The 16,917-nt window shown below is 37.2% G+C and overlaps 1 protein-coding gene across 1 annotated transcript in view; it reads right to left on the bottom strand.

The window, feature by feature from the left end:
* The window catches only part of LOC126754970 (integrin alpha-PS3), a 45,735-nt gene that overhangs the window by 13,904 nt on the left and 14,914 nt on the right, over positions 1-16,917 (bottom strand). The window lies entirely within an intron of this gene.

Below are 16,917 nucleotides of genomic sequence, written 5' to 3'. Positions count from 1 at the left end.
GTTTCTTACTAAATTTTGCTGAAGCAGAGAAAGTTTTGTTTTGAGCTCGAGTGGCTATGAGTAATAAGAAGCGAAAGAACACATACTTAGATACGTACTTCTAAATGTACTTATAACAGTGTGAGCCAAAAGTTTTGTATAAGGTACCGTCAGACCAAACCAGAAAATAAACATCTATAGGTTCTTTCAAATTGAAATTTATCAATATTTTCAAAATAAGCTAAGAAATTTATTAAAAAAAAAAACATATTAACATTTTTATTATCGTGGTAATATTATTTGAATTGTTTGAATTTACTGAGGAAACCATAAAAATTTATTATAAATTTGCAATGTCTCCACAAAAAACGTTATTCGAATTCCAAAATATACAAAAAGTTGATTCCGATCGTTCAGTTCGTATGATAGCTATATGCGATAGAGTCCGATATCGATGGTTCCGACAAATGAGCACATTTTTGGGGATATCTCACAAACTGAGGAACTAGTTCGCGTATATACGGACAGACGGACGGAGAGATAGAAGGACAGACAGGTGGTAATGGCTAAATGAATCAAGCCCTTTATGCTGATCGTTTATAGTCGTTTGAAAGTGTATATATATTATATAGGACCTTTGACGTTTCCTTAAGGGCTTTTGTGGCAAACTTGAAATACTTTGTTCAAGATATAAAAACTCTATGTAACAAATAAAGGGTGATCCATTTCGAGATTCCCTACTTTTTTAAAGAAAAACACAGAAACTTCAAATTTAATGGGATATGTTTATAATCATTCGTAAGAACATTCTTTGGCAAGTATTTTTGAAGATTATCTCTATCAAATGGTGGCCACGGATACGTTTCATTGAAATGAGCCTCAACGCTGAACAAAATTTGCCTCGAAAACGTCGGATCTTCTTGGAGCTTTTGAAGATGCCATAGAAATGAGAAAGAATGATCAGCATAAGTGTGAAAAGCGAACATATTAGAGATGATTTATTTATCTACTTATGACTCGCTGAGCAATAAGATATCCTCGGCAATTTCTTAAGGCTAAATCCGGTGTCTCAAAGCACACTTTTTTCATTTACTCGATGTTATCGTGCTCTCCCACGTTCAAACTCTTAACTTGCACCTATACTGTCAACCATTGGACCGTCGTCAAGTAAGCAATCACTCATAGGCGGTCAGCTTTGGCCATAGATTACTGCTATTCGGTCTATTCCTATTTATGGCCAATTGGCCTGGTGGTGATAAATTCGTTTCTAGAGAAGCTTGTGACAATTGGAGAGGAAGATAAGAGTCGTGGTTGAATTTTTCGGGGTTAAAAACGGGTTATCTCGATTTCCGGCGTAGCTACCAGTCCTATAGAAAAAACTTGTATTGTAAAGTTTTAACCTAAAATTTATGTGAATTAAATCAAATAATCAAGTTTTTCGGTTATTTAACTTAATCTTAAAAAAAATTTTTTTCTTTCACGAAAGTACTCACCAAATTTTTGTACACAAAATTCAAGAACTATCTACCCTGGTCTACTACTGAAAGTTATTCATATTGAAAGATCCATATATCAATAATTAATGTGCCACTAAGAGGTCAAAACCCAAACACTGTGCACATTTTAGACTAAGTGAATATCACCCACACAGTTGCACCATTCACCTCTCAACACCCACAGCCACAAATTGAGTGGTTTGCCCACGAGCGGCCACCTTAAGCGCTTTGAGTGAAAATATTTCTCTATTTCGGTTTATCGAAATTTTATTGAGCGTTCCGATGATTCAATATTAGCGACCAATTAATGCGCTCAAAGCTCTCTTCTCACTTAACTTAGTGCATTCGTTGTTCGTTCTTCTTCATAGCGCTGTTTTGTGAGTTTCCGGTTAACTGGCGTGAATCACTTAAAGTCGGCCGCCCAGGCAGATACACTGACATATCGACATACATATGTAAATAAGAACGTGTTATTTGAACCAATTTATTTATTTATTTTTGTTGTAATATTACATATTTGCAATTAATACATCGGCGCTCGAAATGTAACATTTATACTTGTGTAATATGCTATATAGTACAATCATGAGCTAAATTTTAGCGTGAGTAGCAATGAGCTAATATCAAAACAAGTTGGTTTTATAAGAATTTGAGGTTTCTATTGAGGTTTATGGATCAGTTCAGTTCGATTATTATACTCTACATTAAAACCATTGATTTAAAAGAAAGTTAAAAAGAAATCAAAATAAACATTTGTGCGTTTCTTGATGTTTCTCCAATTAGAGACTCTCTTCTTTTTTTTAAAGAAAAACCACAGAAACCTCAAATTTAATGGGAGGTGTTTACTATATTTTGAAAGAATATTCTTGGCATATATTGTTTGAAGATTCAAATGAAGATTTCAAATAACGGCTGCGGCTACGTCTCAAAAGGGATTGTCCGCATAAACTTTAGACTTTACATATCCTCGCAGGAAAAAGTCTAACGGTGTGATATCACACGATCTTGGTGGCCAATTGACCGGCCCAAAACGTGAAATTGTCTGCACACCCAATTACTCTCTCAATTAATCCATTGATTGATGCGATGTGTGGGAAGTGGCGCCGTCTTGTAGAAACCAAATGTCGCCGAGCTCACGGGTTTCAATTTCAGGCATCAAATAGTCGGTTATCATGACGCGATAACGGTCGCCATTGACGGTTACGTTCTCGCCGGCATCATTTTTGAAGAAATATGGACCGATGATTCTACCGACCCAAAAGCCACAACAAATTCTTGATTTTTCTGGATGAAATGGTATTTTTTGAGGGTCTTCAGGTTGCTCTTTGTCCCAAATTGCTTACATATCTATCTAGATCTAGAAATGAGCTTCATCGCTGAACAAAATTTGGTTCGAAAACATCGGATCGTTTTGGATTTTTTCAAGACCCCATAGAGCCTAACGTTGTCGCTTGGGAAGATCGAGCGGCTTTAGTTCTTTCACAATCTGTATTTTGTACGCTTTCAATTTAAGATCTTGACCTAAAATGCGCCAAGTCGTTCCATACGTCAGTCCGAGTGTTGCGAATCGACTCTCCACGGTCTCCGTGTACACTCTCAGCTACGGCTGCTCAAGATGGGTGATGTTGTTGCGAATAATACGCTCAGTAGGCCGATTATGTTGACCACAAGTTCAGCGAAGCGCGCGAAAAACATTTTGTACAGAACATGAATTTTCGTATTAAAATTGAACGATTTGTAAACGTTATTCAGACGTAAGTCTTTTTATAATGAAATGCCAAAGCACACTGAACAGAAATAACATGACTCTACTTGGATCACTCGATATAACTGCTAAAAAAATGATCAGCCTTTCAGCTTCTCACAGGTTAAAATATTAAAATAAATAATTAAATTAAATGCCTACTACTTTGGACCTTTTTTTGGTTCAAACGTTTTTCATTAGCCGATCAGCTTCCTTAGCGACATGATATCCTTCCTCTTCAATGATTTATTTTTCTTTATGGTAATGAATTTCCTTTTAGATGTGACTTACAACAGCAGTTCGTAGCAAAATTAATTTATAATGCTAAAATATTTCTCGTCAGTGTACATAATTTTACAAATCATACCATACTCATATAAGGACGGGGTTTGTTATCTTCTTAACTCAACTAAGGCGTGTTGAGAACAAAAAATTTAAAAATATTGGCTTCATGTCAAGCTGGTGAAAATTTGAAGCTAGACAGCAGACCTTTCAATAATTGAAGGGATATATAATTTTGTTGTTTCGGTAAGTAAACGGCTTTAATAACTGCTGATCTTCTAACCAATGAAGTAATTTGTGGAGTTGGGTAAGTTTAGTTTACTAAGTGCTCTTAGTTTTGAACTACACAAACCTTCAAAATAACAAAAATTAGATTATTATTTATAAGGCCAAATCTTTGGGCGGTAATATTTTCGAAACTATTTACAACAGGAACTTGTGTGTAAACTTTTTTACCATTATTCAATACAGTCACTAAGCTTATTATGGGAGAAAAACATTGAAGAAGCAAAACAGCTACTCTTAATCGACTTTATTGTATCCACATCGGCTCCTGAAAACATGCATTCCAGGAGGTGATGCATCTCAAGATCGAAATCGCTGGAAGGAAATTTTTAAACCCAATTTTGGCATTGTCGTTCGGTCAACACATTGTCTCCGTACACATTAAATTAATTACAAATACAGCATTAAAAGCAACAACAATGTCAGCCTCGAAATCCAACACCGAATAGCTCTAGCTTATAGATGTTACTTCGGACTGAGTAGGCAATTGATAAGAAAAGTCCGCTCTCGACGAACAAAAGCCAAACTCTATAAATCACTCATAATTCCCGTCCCGCTATATGGTGCAGAGTCTTGGACGATGTCAACAACGGATGAGTCGACGTTGCGAGTTTTCGAGAGAAAAGTTCTGCGAAAGATTTATGGTCCTTTGCGCGTTAGCCACGGCGAATATCGCATTCGATGGAACGATGAGCTGTACGAGTTCATATGTATCGGGTGATTTTTTAAGAGCTTGATAACTTTTTTTAAAAAAAAACGCATAAAATTTGCAAAATCTCATCGGTTCTTTATTTGAAACGTTAGATTGGTTCATGACATTTACTTTTTGAAGATAATTTCATTTAAATGTTGACCGCGGCTGCGTCTTAGGTGGTCCATTCGGAAAGTCCAATTTTGGGCAACTTTTTCGAGCATTTCGGCCGGAATAGCCCGAATTTCTTCGGAAATGTTGTCTTCCAAAGCTGGAATAGTTGCTGGCTTATTTCTGTAGACTTTAGACTTGACGTAGCCCCACAAAAAATAGTCTAAAGGCGTTAAATCGCATGATCTTGGTGGCCAACTGCCCATGCATCCCGAAAAATGCACTGTTTGGTGTGGTTTGTACGCTGGTGGAATCATTGACCGTATTTTTTCAAAGATGCTGTTGGACGCAACGTTACGGTGAATGGCGATCGCTATCGTTCGATGCTAACAAACTTTTTGTTGCCAAAATGGAAGAACTGAACTTGGTTGACATGTGGTTTCAACAAGATGGCGCTACATGCCACACAGCTCGCGATTCTATGGCCATTTTGAGGGAAAACTTCGGAGAACAATTCATCTCAAGAAATGGACCCTTAAGAAGAGGAAGACCTCCACTCCGTTGGAAAGATCAGGTGGAGAAGGACCTGACTACACTTGGAGTCTATAGCTGGTGCCAGAAAGGGAGAACGACTGGCGCCCTGTTGTAAAACCGTGTAAGCAGTGTCTACGCTAATAAAGAAATAGAAAGCGGTTAAGTGCGAAAAAATGCAAAACGATGTTATCATTAAACGAAATTACTTAATGAACGACCCACTATATGTGTATATTAAGGGGTATTCAGCGCTTCCTGCTGGATATTACAAACTTCATGGGAAACTTAATATACCCTTTTCAGGGCATAAATAATAACAAATAATCTATATAAATAAAAATGAATACCATACCAAAAATGTATGTACGCGCATAACTCAATAACGCCTGGACCAATTTGGCAAATTCTTTTTCTTAAATGTTCGTTGAAGTTCAAAGATGGTTTTTACGGCGAGAAAAATTCGAATAATTTCCGGAAAACCCTTAAAACAGCCTTTTTCTTTTCCCTATACAAACGTTAGAGACATATATACATACATATGTACATACATATAAAAAAATGAATGTTTGTTTGTTAGTAACACTAAGAGACTTAATGAAATGTTTAAAGGTTGTTTGTTGTGGATCGGGAAAGGTTTAGAAACAAATACCTTATACTTTTCATGAGGAGAAGTCCTATCCAAAGGAAAAATTGTTGTAAATTATTCAGTGAAAACTTTATGTGTGTTTCACACAATGTGATCAATTGCATATTGAAATTTGTTACGAAGCCACGTAATATCGGTCGGCGTTCTTTTTGCCATCAACATATGGCAGCCCAAGGATAGGCAAGAAGTACTCCCAAAATGCGATCACATACGTGCGGAATTATGGATCGCGGTCAATCAGCTAGCGATCGTAACGATATCACAGCACGACTTTTTAAACAATAGCAGCGATGTTTGACGGTCTTTATCTTGAAGCAACCTATGGTATATATGGTGCTGTTAGATGCTGAATGTATTCTGTTGCGTGTTGCCGCACGCACACATTCTGCTTTGGATGCGGATGGTGATTACACCAGATCAAACTGATGAAATCATTTCAGCGGAAATTCCTGATTCAGAGATAGATCTAGAATTATACGAAGTGGTGAAAACCAATATGGTTCATGGACTTTGGGAACCTAAAAAAATTTGGTTTGTATGTCTGACAATTAATGCACGAAACACTACTCATGTCCTTTTCTTTCGGAAACGGAAATGGGAAATGATGGATATTCACTGTATCGGCGTCGCTCACCAGACGACAATGGCAGAACATTTAGCATTTAGAGGCGTGAATATCGACGTTAACAACACATCGAAGTTGACTACGCATGATCGTACCATATTCACCCCTTTTGTTTAATTCACATTCAAAACTCATGTCAATGTTGAATATTGTAGATTGGTGAAATCGATCAAATACGTTTGCAAGTACGTCACCAAAGAAAGCAACATAGCGGTTATTGGCCTTGAACAATATGAGATCAGCAGTATCAAATGGATCGATATTTGAACTGTGTATTATGAATGGTACAGTGTGTGCAACTTTTTGAGAAGCATGCCAGCAGTTGCATTTGCTGGAACATGATAATCACTGGAAACAGACGAAGGACAATGCGATAGTACTTCGCATGCCACTGAAGTTCGCATACTTTTCGCGAAGATCATTTCGATGTATCAGCCTTTAAATTCGCGTTAATTATGGGATACGAAAAAATGACATTGCCGACGACATTTTACATTGTATTCGCTAAGAATTGGAAATGGGCAAATTTCGGTTGATACTTCCAGTGGTTTGATATCAATTTCACATCCCTTTTGTCAATTCACTTCAACGGAAGATGAACTCATCACGAATGTTTATCCGCACATTGGTCAAATTATCGTAACTGCGATTGCTGGAGAGCACAATGTTAATGACTTAAACTGGAAGATTCAAAGTCAAATTCTGGGAGGTTTGCGCTCATATAAATCGATCGATCGTCTTGACAAGAAAGACGAAACCGTAAATGGTGTAATGGAACCCGACTGATTATGACGCAGTTATCGAATACAAGGCACAGCCATTTCAGTTTAAACGTATTCAATTTCCAGGGAAAATTGGCCAGATATATGTGGCGTGTTGACGAGTTGGAAACCCATCTTCTTTGTATATTTACGCACCAGAACAGAAATCAAAAAAATTATGTTTATTAAGCTGCGCTACATAAAAAAAATGTAGAAAAATCGAAAATAAATCATTTTCAACACAATATAATTTCAACTTTTCTTTATTTCAAAGCATATAATTTCACGCAGGACAACGGCTGCGGGGTCAGCTAGTATCTAATACTTCAACTGCCAGAATTCTAAGAAAAATAATTTCGTTCAATGAATTCGAAACAGTTGCCTGAACTTTGGATTGAGTTATTATATGATGACTAAAAGTTCTTTGAAGAAAATACGCAAGAATCCATTGAATATCATCTTAATGCGTGAATCAGACTGTAGTAAAAACTGAGCATTTCAAAATTTGCGCAAAATTCAAAAAGCACAATAAAGTCATAGTAATCAATGAAGCCGTGGACGCTATCAAAAGGCTGCCCACATACGTGTAATGTATAGTATTTAGGCATGAATAATTTGTGAGATTAAAAAATTTGTACCGACGTCAGCTGTGGCTGGTTTAGTGAAAGCGAGAAATGCGGTAATCGATGCCGACAATCATTAACAAAAGCATCAAGCGAATTTGCCAAAGCAAAATAAACAAAGAATCTCATTAAAAATTTTGAATTTGAAAAAAAAATACGGTGTTAAAGAAATAACAATATATATCTATACTGTAATCCATAAACATATACATACATACATATGTATATACATACAGTATATAGTCGTTGTAAGCGAAAAGTGTAAGCTCCGGCGATTTCCCCTGTGGCGTTGACAAAAAGCGTCGATAAACGCCAATCTCCGCACGATCGCCGGACACGTACAACGTTCAACGAACAGTGGGCGCTGCTAATTATTGCTTGGCCTTAATGGTGTAAGCTCATGGATGCTGGCGTGAAATGGCCAAATGGCAAAAGAGCAAACGCAGCGATTTGCCAAAGTGCCAAGAGTTGATTACGAAATCGCGACAGCTCTCAAATTATACGACAGAATTTATCGAAACAGGTAGGTGAGTCATCATCTGAATCGCATGTGTTTGTTGTGTAAAGTTGCTGTAGTTGTGCCGGCTCAAAGCTTAACGGGCAGACGAACTAAATACTCATGCATAACTGGTCAACGAATCACGTTGGAAATTATTTTAGTTTTTTCACCTTTTTTATTGAATTATTTACGCCAGACTAAGGTGAATAATGAGAGGAAACCAGTTATGAGTACAAGCGCGCTATTTTATGTGTAAAAGTATTCCATTATTTAGTGAATCTAAGTATATAGAAATGGAGTCTGGTATTAATGCTAAGTAGCAAATGAATATTAAATTAGCAAGAAAGGTGTTATTGAGAGTATTTTAATTAGATATATAGTACTTTGTATAAAGCATATTAAATGACTAAAAAAATTGAATAAAATGCTGTTATCTAGATTAGCAAATCGCTGAAAGTTCGGAGGTCCTTAGAGCTTAAAGCTTCGTAACGCATCTCGAACTTAAAAGAGTTCCACAAAAAATTTAATATAGTCGCTTTTAGTCAAATACAACAAAGTACGTTAGTCTTCATTTCGTTCAGTAAGTGGACGCATTTTTAAAAATACAAATAAACTCAATAACTTGGTCATTAAGTATCGACTGGAATCGAAGCGGGATTGTCCGCAGAGACTTTAGACTTTACATATCCACATATCAAAAATCTAACGATGTGATATCACACGATCTTGGTGACCAATTGACCGGCCCAAAAAGTGAAATTATCTGCTCCCCCAAGTGTTCTCTCAATAAATCCATTCACTGATACGATGTGTGGGAAGTGGCGCTGTCTTGTTGAAACCAAATGTCACCGAGACATTTGAGCTGCAATTTCAGGCATCAAATAGTCGGTTATCATGACGCGATACCGGTCGCCATTGACGGTTACGTTCTCACCGGCATCATTTTGGAAAAAACATAAACCGATCATTCTACCGACCCAAAAACCACAGCAAATTCTTGATTTTTCAGGATGAAATGGCATTTTTTGAGGGTCTTCAGGTTGCTCTTTGTCCAAAATGGTACAATTTTGCTTGTTCATATACCCATTGAACCAGAAATGGGCCCCTTCGCTGAATAAAATTTTTCTCGAAAACGTCGGATCTTCTTGGAACTTTTCAAGAGCCCATAGAGCGAAATGGTGTCACTTGGGAAGGTCGGGCGGTTTCAGTTCTTGCACAAAATGCACTTTGTACGCTTTCAACTTAAGATGTCGACGTAAAATGCACCAAGACGTTCTATAATTTAATCCAAGTTGCTCGACTATCCACGATCTTCGTGTATACTCTCAGCTACTGCTGCTTTATTTTCTTCATTATGTGCTGAACGTAGCCTATTCTGTCGAATAGGTCTCAAGATGAATGATAGTGTTGCAAATAGTACGCTCAGTAGGCCGATTATGTTGACCATAAGTCGACTGAAGCGAGCGAAGCACATTCTTTTCAAAACGTGAATTTTCGTAATAAAGTTGGACGATTTGGAAACGTTTTTCAAACGTTAGTCCCTCCATAAAAAAATGTCAAGCAATACTGAACAAAACACTCACTCAACAACTCACGAGTGAAATAGGCTATTGAAAAAAGTACCTCTACTTAGATCACCCCTTTTTTTATAACTCTTTATGGTTTTATCTCAATATAATCTAGTATACACCTGTTTCTTTAGTAGTTAAGCAATGAACTATTTTCATAAAAAAGTATGAGCTTCTCGTTTTTAAATCAGTTTCACTGTCTCAAGTCTGAATTTACTACGGATAATTAAACATCTTTGAAGATAGATACATACTCATGTCTATACACATATTATACATAAATATTACTTATAAAACATACCAAATAGATTACATATAAGCAGCTAACTATAATTCTGTGCACTCTTCTAAGTAGTCCCGAATAAATTGCCGGTTGACGTGATTTTCTACATAATTTCCTCAAACAATTTGTCTGATGTCAATGGCAAAGACTGATTGGGGGAAGTTCATTCAGAATTTCGAGAGCAAATTGCTTGAATTATTATGCAATTATGTGTGAGTACTTCTCTACCTTGTCAAGTACAATAAGAGCAAGTAAAAAAGTGATTTATCACGCTGTTGCTTTCTGCTTTCTGGCTCATACCGATTAAATTACTAATTTTTTAACAGGCTGTTCTTTTGCAACACCACTTATTTGTACGCTAGAACTCACAACAGCAAATAAAATCGCTGTCCGCTTTAAATTTTTTGTCAGCAAAGTTATTGCATGCAAACCTACATTTATACATATGTAATTTTCATACATACATTCATACATATGTAATTTAATATATTTGAATCGCCGGTAATTGCCAGCCACAGAGTGACTAAAAATTTTTGGATTTTTTTTTTTGCAGTTTTTCTCTTTTGCTTTTAATTATTGCCATTTAGATTTGGTTGAGATAAATCGTGACCTCATTGCGGAGCAGAACCGAACATTAAAAAAAAACATAATTAAATATCATCCAAATACCGGTTGTAAGCGAGATTATGGACATATTTCATTGCGAAAGTATTTTGCGGATTATTCTATGTATGTAGGTGTGCTCTGAGTGGAAAAAACAAGAACATTTGAAATGTATAATATGTTTTTCAATCAAATCTCCATCACTTTAAAGGGTTAGTAGGTCATAAAATGTTGAAATCTTAGTTTACATATATACTACTGTGATCAAATTGAAAGGTGAATTTTGTTCATTTCATCTCTTTCAAAGTAATCCCCTCCCGCTGCAATACACTTATGCCAACGATTTTTCCAGTCATCATAGCACTTGGAAAAATCCTCCGTCGTGATGGCCATCAGAGCCTTCTTCGATTCAGCTTTTATATCCTCAATTGAGTCAAAACGGTGTGCTCGGAGTAATCAAATGCAGTGGTTGCGGCACGATGTACATATGTAAGTTGAAAATGTGGCGATTTGATCACAAATAACTAATGCAGTATGAGCTGGTTAATAATATTGAAATCATCATCACATGAAAAAATTGTTCTTAAATCTAGAAGACACGGTGGTACATGTTGTGGCCTACGCTGATGATGTGGCGGTTTCGGTTATAGGTAAGTTTCTGAGTACCCTCGTTAGGCATATGTAAACAATATTAAATGACAATTTTTGTTCTTCCACAAAACCGGGCATTTCTGGCTGATTGCAAGTAATATAAAGTATTTTATTGACGCCCCTGCAATCAAAGGAATCTGTTTCTTGCAATTGACCAGAATCTTGGCGCGCTTTTTTCGCTTTGGCAAATGTGGCAGCTTTCATCTCTTATGAACTTCTGGAGAAGATTGAGGTTTTTTGAGCAATTTTGGCACAAACATCCCAGACGAGCCTAAATCCCTTCAAGCAAAGCAGCTGTCAAAAATTAACCAAACATTCAAAATGGTTGAGCTTGTCACCATAAATAGGGGATATGTGTACCAAAATACGTCAAAATTCAAAATTCGCGATACTTTTTGTACAAAACTTGTATATGTATCAGTGGAGCCCTTAGAAAAATGACAACTAGGGAACTAAACGTCATTTTACAATTACGGCCAACAGACTCGTTCTGTAAGCAATTGGCTATGATACCTAATAAGTTCACGTGTCTATCCATTACCCCGGATTTTCGAAATCCTATAGAATATAAAATAAAATCAGTCCCGATATTGCCTTCCCTTCAAGAAAAGAGTGGGAAAGATGCGAGGTGTACAGGTACGCTGGAGTAAGTATCTATACGGATGGGTCTAAACTCGCTTTCCGTTTACTAGGCCACTTCCACGTGGAGATCACAGCAATTAAAGAAAGTCTTTTGTTGGCAACGCTGCTTTGCCACAACAAGAAGTATTACTTATGTATGATATAATGGACGATTAAGGTGGAAGTAATTTTTAAGACTGCTTGTGCAAGAACTGAAGCCGCTCGACCTTCCCAAGTGAAGCGAAGATTTGCGATGAGGCCCATTTCTAGCTGAATGCGTAAGTAAATAAGCAAAATGGCCGCATTTAACCAAAGAGTAATCTGAAGAGATTTAATAGCTGCCGTGTCAACGATTTGGTGTGGTTTGTGGGTCGGTGGAATCATCGGTTCATATTTCTTCAAAAATGAAGCCGGTGAGAACGTAACCGCCAATGGTGATCGTTATCGCTCCATGATAACCGACTATTTGATGCCTGAAATTAGAGCTTGTGATCTCGGCGACATTTGGTTTCAATAAGACGATGCCACTTCCCACACATCGCAAAATCAATGGACTTATTGAGAGAACACTTCGGTAAGCAGATAATTTCACGTTTTCAGTCGGTCGATTGGCTACCAAGATCAAGTGATATCACACCGTTAGACTTTTCAATGGATGAACCATCTGAGACGTAGCCGCCGAAGGCATTTGGAAGAGGTATTCTTCAAAACATAAATGCCAAAGAATGTTGTTTCGAATGATAATAAACATTTCCCATTAAATTTGAAGTTTCTGTGTTTTTTCTGCAAAAAAATAGAGAACTTCGAAATGGATTACTTTTTATTAGGTGACTAAGTCCGAAATTAGATATAAGTGACGGTGTTATGAAGCATGGAAAATTGCAACATTTCATGAGCAGTCATTTTATATGTACATATGAATATTCCTGAGTGAGGTTCCTTAAAAAAATATCGTCCTTTAGGTATAGTGTTATTTGGTGGATTTAGTAAGACCTCTTAAAAATTAACATCGGTTGAGTTTATATCATGAAATGGCTGTTAATATACGAGTAATATTAATAACCAACTAATGTGATTTTAATTACCTTAGCATATCTGCTAACTTTTTGTATAGTTCTGGTCAATTGCAAGATGGAGCTTGGCTCTAAGCGCAACTACTTCCAACCGAACCTAACTTTCGATTTCGTTCAATATCTAGTCGTGCTTAGACGTTACCGCCAGGTCTCTACAAGAGTGCATTATTTACTTAATCTACTGAAAATCACAGCAATTAATTAACCATAAAATATAAGAGATTGTCAGTGTGAAGCAAAGCTGAAAACCTGGAAAGAGTTACGACTAATAAAGACAAGCGATAAAATGCGCGCAGAAATCGCGTTGCCAATGATTGATTTGTTTACTAATAAAAACATACTTAAATAGCCACATACATGCGCACATTACATGCATTTCTGTAAGCATTACATTGTATGTATGTGTGTTTAGACGCTTTGCGATATTTTATGCAAGACGCGTCGCGCGTTGCCCACAAAGTCACGCTTATCACCGAGCTTCGCGGTCTAAAGTGCATGCATACGTGTGTGTGTGTGTGTATGTACATATGTAAGTTGCGAGTGCTGCAATTAAATATTGTTTGCATTTCATATTGTTGTTGAATAGTTGCTTGATTAAGCTTAAATGGGACGCCACAAAGAGCCGGGAGTTGTAAAATAAGAGGTGATAAAAAGAATCGCTTCGGGCAAAGAAGATCAAAAGCAAGAGAAAAACGCAGAAAGCAATGACAATAAAAATTGAAAAATGTTAACAGCTAAAAATAACGCATTTAACTGTAACCACAATAACTACAAACAGCATTACAGTCGACGAAACCGCATTTATACATACAAACATGCATGTCGCCACAAATATATGTACATACATGAGTATGAGAATAGCTGTGTGCATATGAAGAGCGCGCACACGCATACCGACACTCCCATTTCCATATGCAACCGAAGCAACGGCATTGGACATGCCACCGATGCGCCGCGGCAGTTCCTTAACCCGGCAAACTGACGCATAATTCATTGTGACGTCTTCGCTCTTTTTTTGCTTTCGGTTTGGCTTTTTGGCATATTTTGTTGTTGTTGCTTGCCTTAACTTTAACCGAAGCTGTAATACCCTTCACAGCTGCATATCTTATAGCTTATAAGAGTATAAACAAATCTTAATCTTGAGATTGACTATTCAGTTTGTATGGCAGCTATATGCTTTAGTGGTCCGATCTGAAAAATTTCTTTGAAGATTGTAGCAATGTCATGGTTAAAAAGCTGTGCCAAATTTTGTGAAGATAACTTTTCAAATAAAAAAGTTTTCCATACAAGAGCTTGAGTCGGATCGGTCAATTTGTATGGTAGCTATATGCTATAGTTGAACGATATCGACGGTTTCAACAGATTAGCAGCTTCTTGATGAGACAAAGACGAGTGCAAAATATCAGCTCGATATCTCAAAAACAGAGGGACTAGTTTGCGCACATACAGAGGGACATGACTAAATCGACTCAGCTATAAATGAATGTATGGTCATACTTAATAGGGTCTTCTACCATTCTGTTTTCGGTGTTTCAAACATTGTGGCATATCCTGTTCAGGGTATAAAATATTTTAATTTGCTTGTGTTGTTGTAAAAATTCTTCCACCGCAATTACAAGAGATTTCATGTGGTCAAATAAGTTTTGCAGCCGAAAAGACAAGCAACTGCATTTCTATATACTATATACATACATACATACTTACATATGTATATAGTAAAAACATAAGTGTAAACTTGCATGAGTCCGTCAGCTAAGTTAATCGCTTATACGGAAGCGTCTCGCCGACACGGTAGCTGTGGCGTCTTCCATGAGTCATCGGCTCCAAGTATGCAGCATCTCGCCGGCAATGACTGATCATTGGGAAGCTTTATGTTTTTTCACTATTTCTTCTTTATGTGTCAGCGGTTTGACAAATACGTTTTCGTTTTTTTTTTTTTTTTTTTTGTTTCGCTTACATTTTTCCATAACTGTTTTTACTATGTTTTTGTAAGCTTCGTGTCTTAATTTTGCGGTTTGCTTGCGGTCAGCACTTCTACAACATTGAACTTCAGAAATGCCCTTACCACGCGAGCTTGTAAACTTGTTTGACCGCAATACCTGTGCTATACTCAAAATTTTTATTGCATTTTTGTCAGCAAAGCGCACTAGTCAGCCGTTCAGTGCTCTAAGATAGACAAATTTCAGAGCAAACTGTGAATTCCAAAGCCATCTATCAATTTTTTTTATAGAATTTTTGACCACACTGTAATATTTGCTGTTTTAAATTTAGAGTATCATATATTCGCCACGACTATATTGATAAATATGTACTTAATCGTATATAAGTAGATCAAAAGAAGTTTGTCAATGAGAATATTAGATTTGAAAACAAGGTGGAAAGACGGATTGTTGGAATCAGTGGGATTCTCGAATAACTTACAGTTCAGGACTACAAATTTAATGAGATACATGTACATATGTATGTATGTCATCAGTTCTTTCAAACCTTAGTTAGCCATAACCTCGAAGCGACAAGCAGTAACGCAGTACTTTCACTTTTAGATTTTTCTACATCTGGGCTATATTTTTAAGAGGGAGTATTTTTCTGTCTTCAATTAATGCATAATACCTTAAGAATGTTTTGTCTAAACTCCAAAACGATTGGCGTGATTTTGACGAAGCTACTCGTTGATATTTGAAACACTATTTCTCTCACTTTTGCGTTTTTCCCTTCAAAGTGTTCCCAAAAAGTGAAGACTTAAAGTTATGAGAAACTTTGACTTCCAATAAACGGTTTTAAATTTTGAGAAAAAAAAAGGTTTAAGCTATCACCGATTGTGATATAATGTCAAAATCTCCGAAGAGTCCATTGTTCAGAAATGAAATCGCTGAACTATAAAAAGAGCTAAAACCTCTTATGCTGTATTGATAAAATTGATCAGATCATTCTAACAAGGAATATTAGGGCAATTCACAATTTTGCAATTGCAAATATGCAAGACCATTTGCAGCAGATTATGAATTGCCCTAATGTTTACCTCACATTTTTCAATTTCTTTTTTTCTTCTTTATTAGCGTAGACACCGCTTATGCGGTCAAAGCCGAGTTTACCAACAGCGTGCCGGTCGTTCTTCCTTTTCGCTGTTTGGCGCTAATTGGAGATTCCAAGTGTATCCAGAACTTTCTCCACCTGATCGTTCCAACGGAGAGAACGCATTCTTCTTCCTCTGCTCCCCGCAGGGTACTGCGTCGAACGCTCTGGGAGCTGGAGTGTTTTCATTCATTCGGACGACTTGACCTCGCCATCAGCTGTCGATCAATCGTCTGCGGTACTCGCCGTTGCCTATGCGTAAAGGAAAGAACCCTTCTCTTTAAAGTCGTAACGCCGACTCCTCAGAGGTTGTCGTCGTCCATGTCTCTACACCATGTCTAGGGACGGGGATGATGAGTGGCTTGTAGAGTTTGGTCTTTCTTCGTCGAGAAAGCGGTCTTTACTTCTCAATTACCTGCTCAGTCCGAAGTAGCACCTATTGGCAAGAGTTATTCTGATAAAGATAAAATTATCTACGATTTCGAAGTTATGACTGTCAACAGTGACATGGGTCCTAGCCGCGAGTGCGACGACTGTTTGTTTAATGAAAGAGATATTTCCTCTTGCCCTCGTTCACTACCAGACCCATTTGTTTCGTTTTCTTATCCAGTCTGGAGAAAACAGAACTAACGGGCGGTTGTTGAGGCCAATAATATCGATGTCATTTTCGTACGCCAGCAGCTGTACGCTCTTACAGAAGATTGTATCTGCTCTATTCAGTTCTGCAGCTCAGGCTCTTAGATAATTAATGGAAATGATGCGAAAGGACT

This window comes from Bactrocera neohumeralis, chromosome 4, assembly GCF_024586455.1.
Source record: "Bactrocera neohumeralis isolate Rockhampton chromosome 4, APGP_CSIRO_Bneo_wtdbg2-racon-allhic-juicebox.fasta_v2, whole genome shotgun sequence".
In the NCBI taxonomy this organism is placed as follows: domain Eukaryota; kingdom Metazoa; phylum Arthropoda; class Insecta; order Diptera; family Tephritidae; genus Bactrocera; species Bactrocera neohumeralis.
Note: the sequence above shows the minus strand (reverse complement) of the source record. Positions and strands in the feature narration are given on the sequence as shown.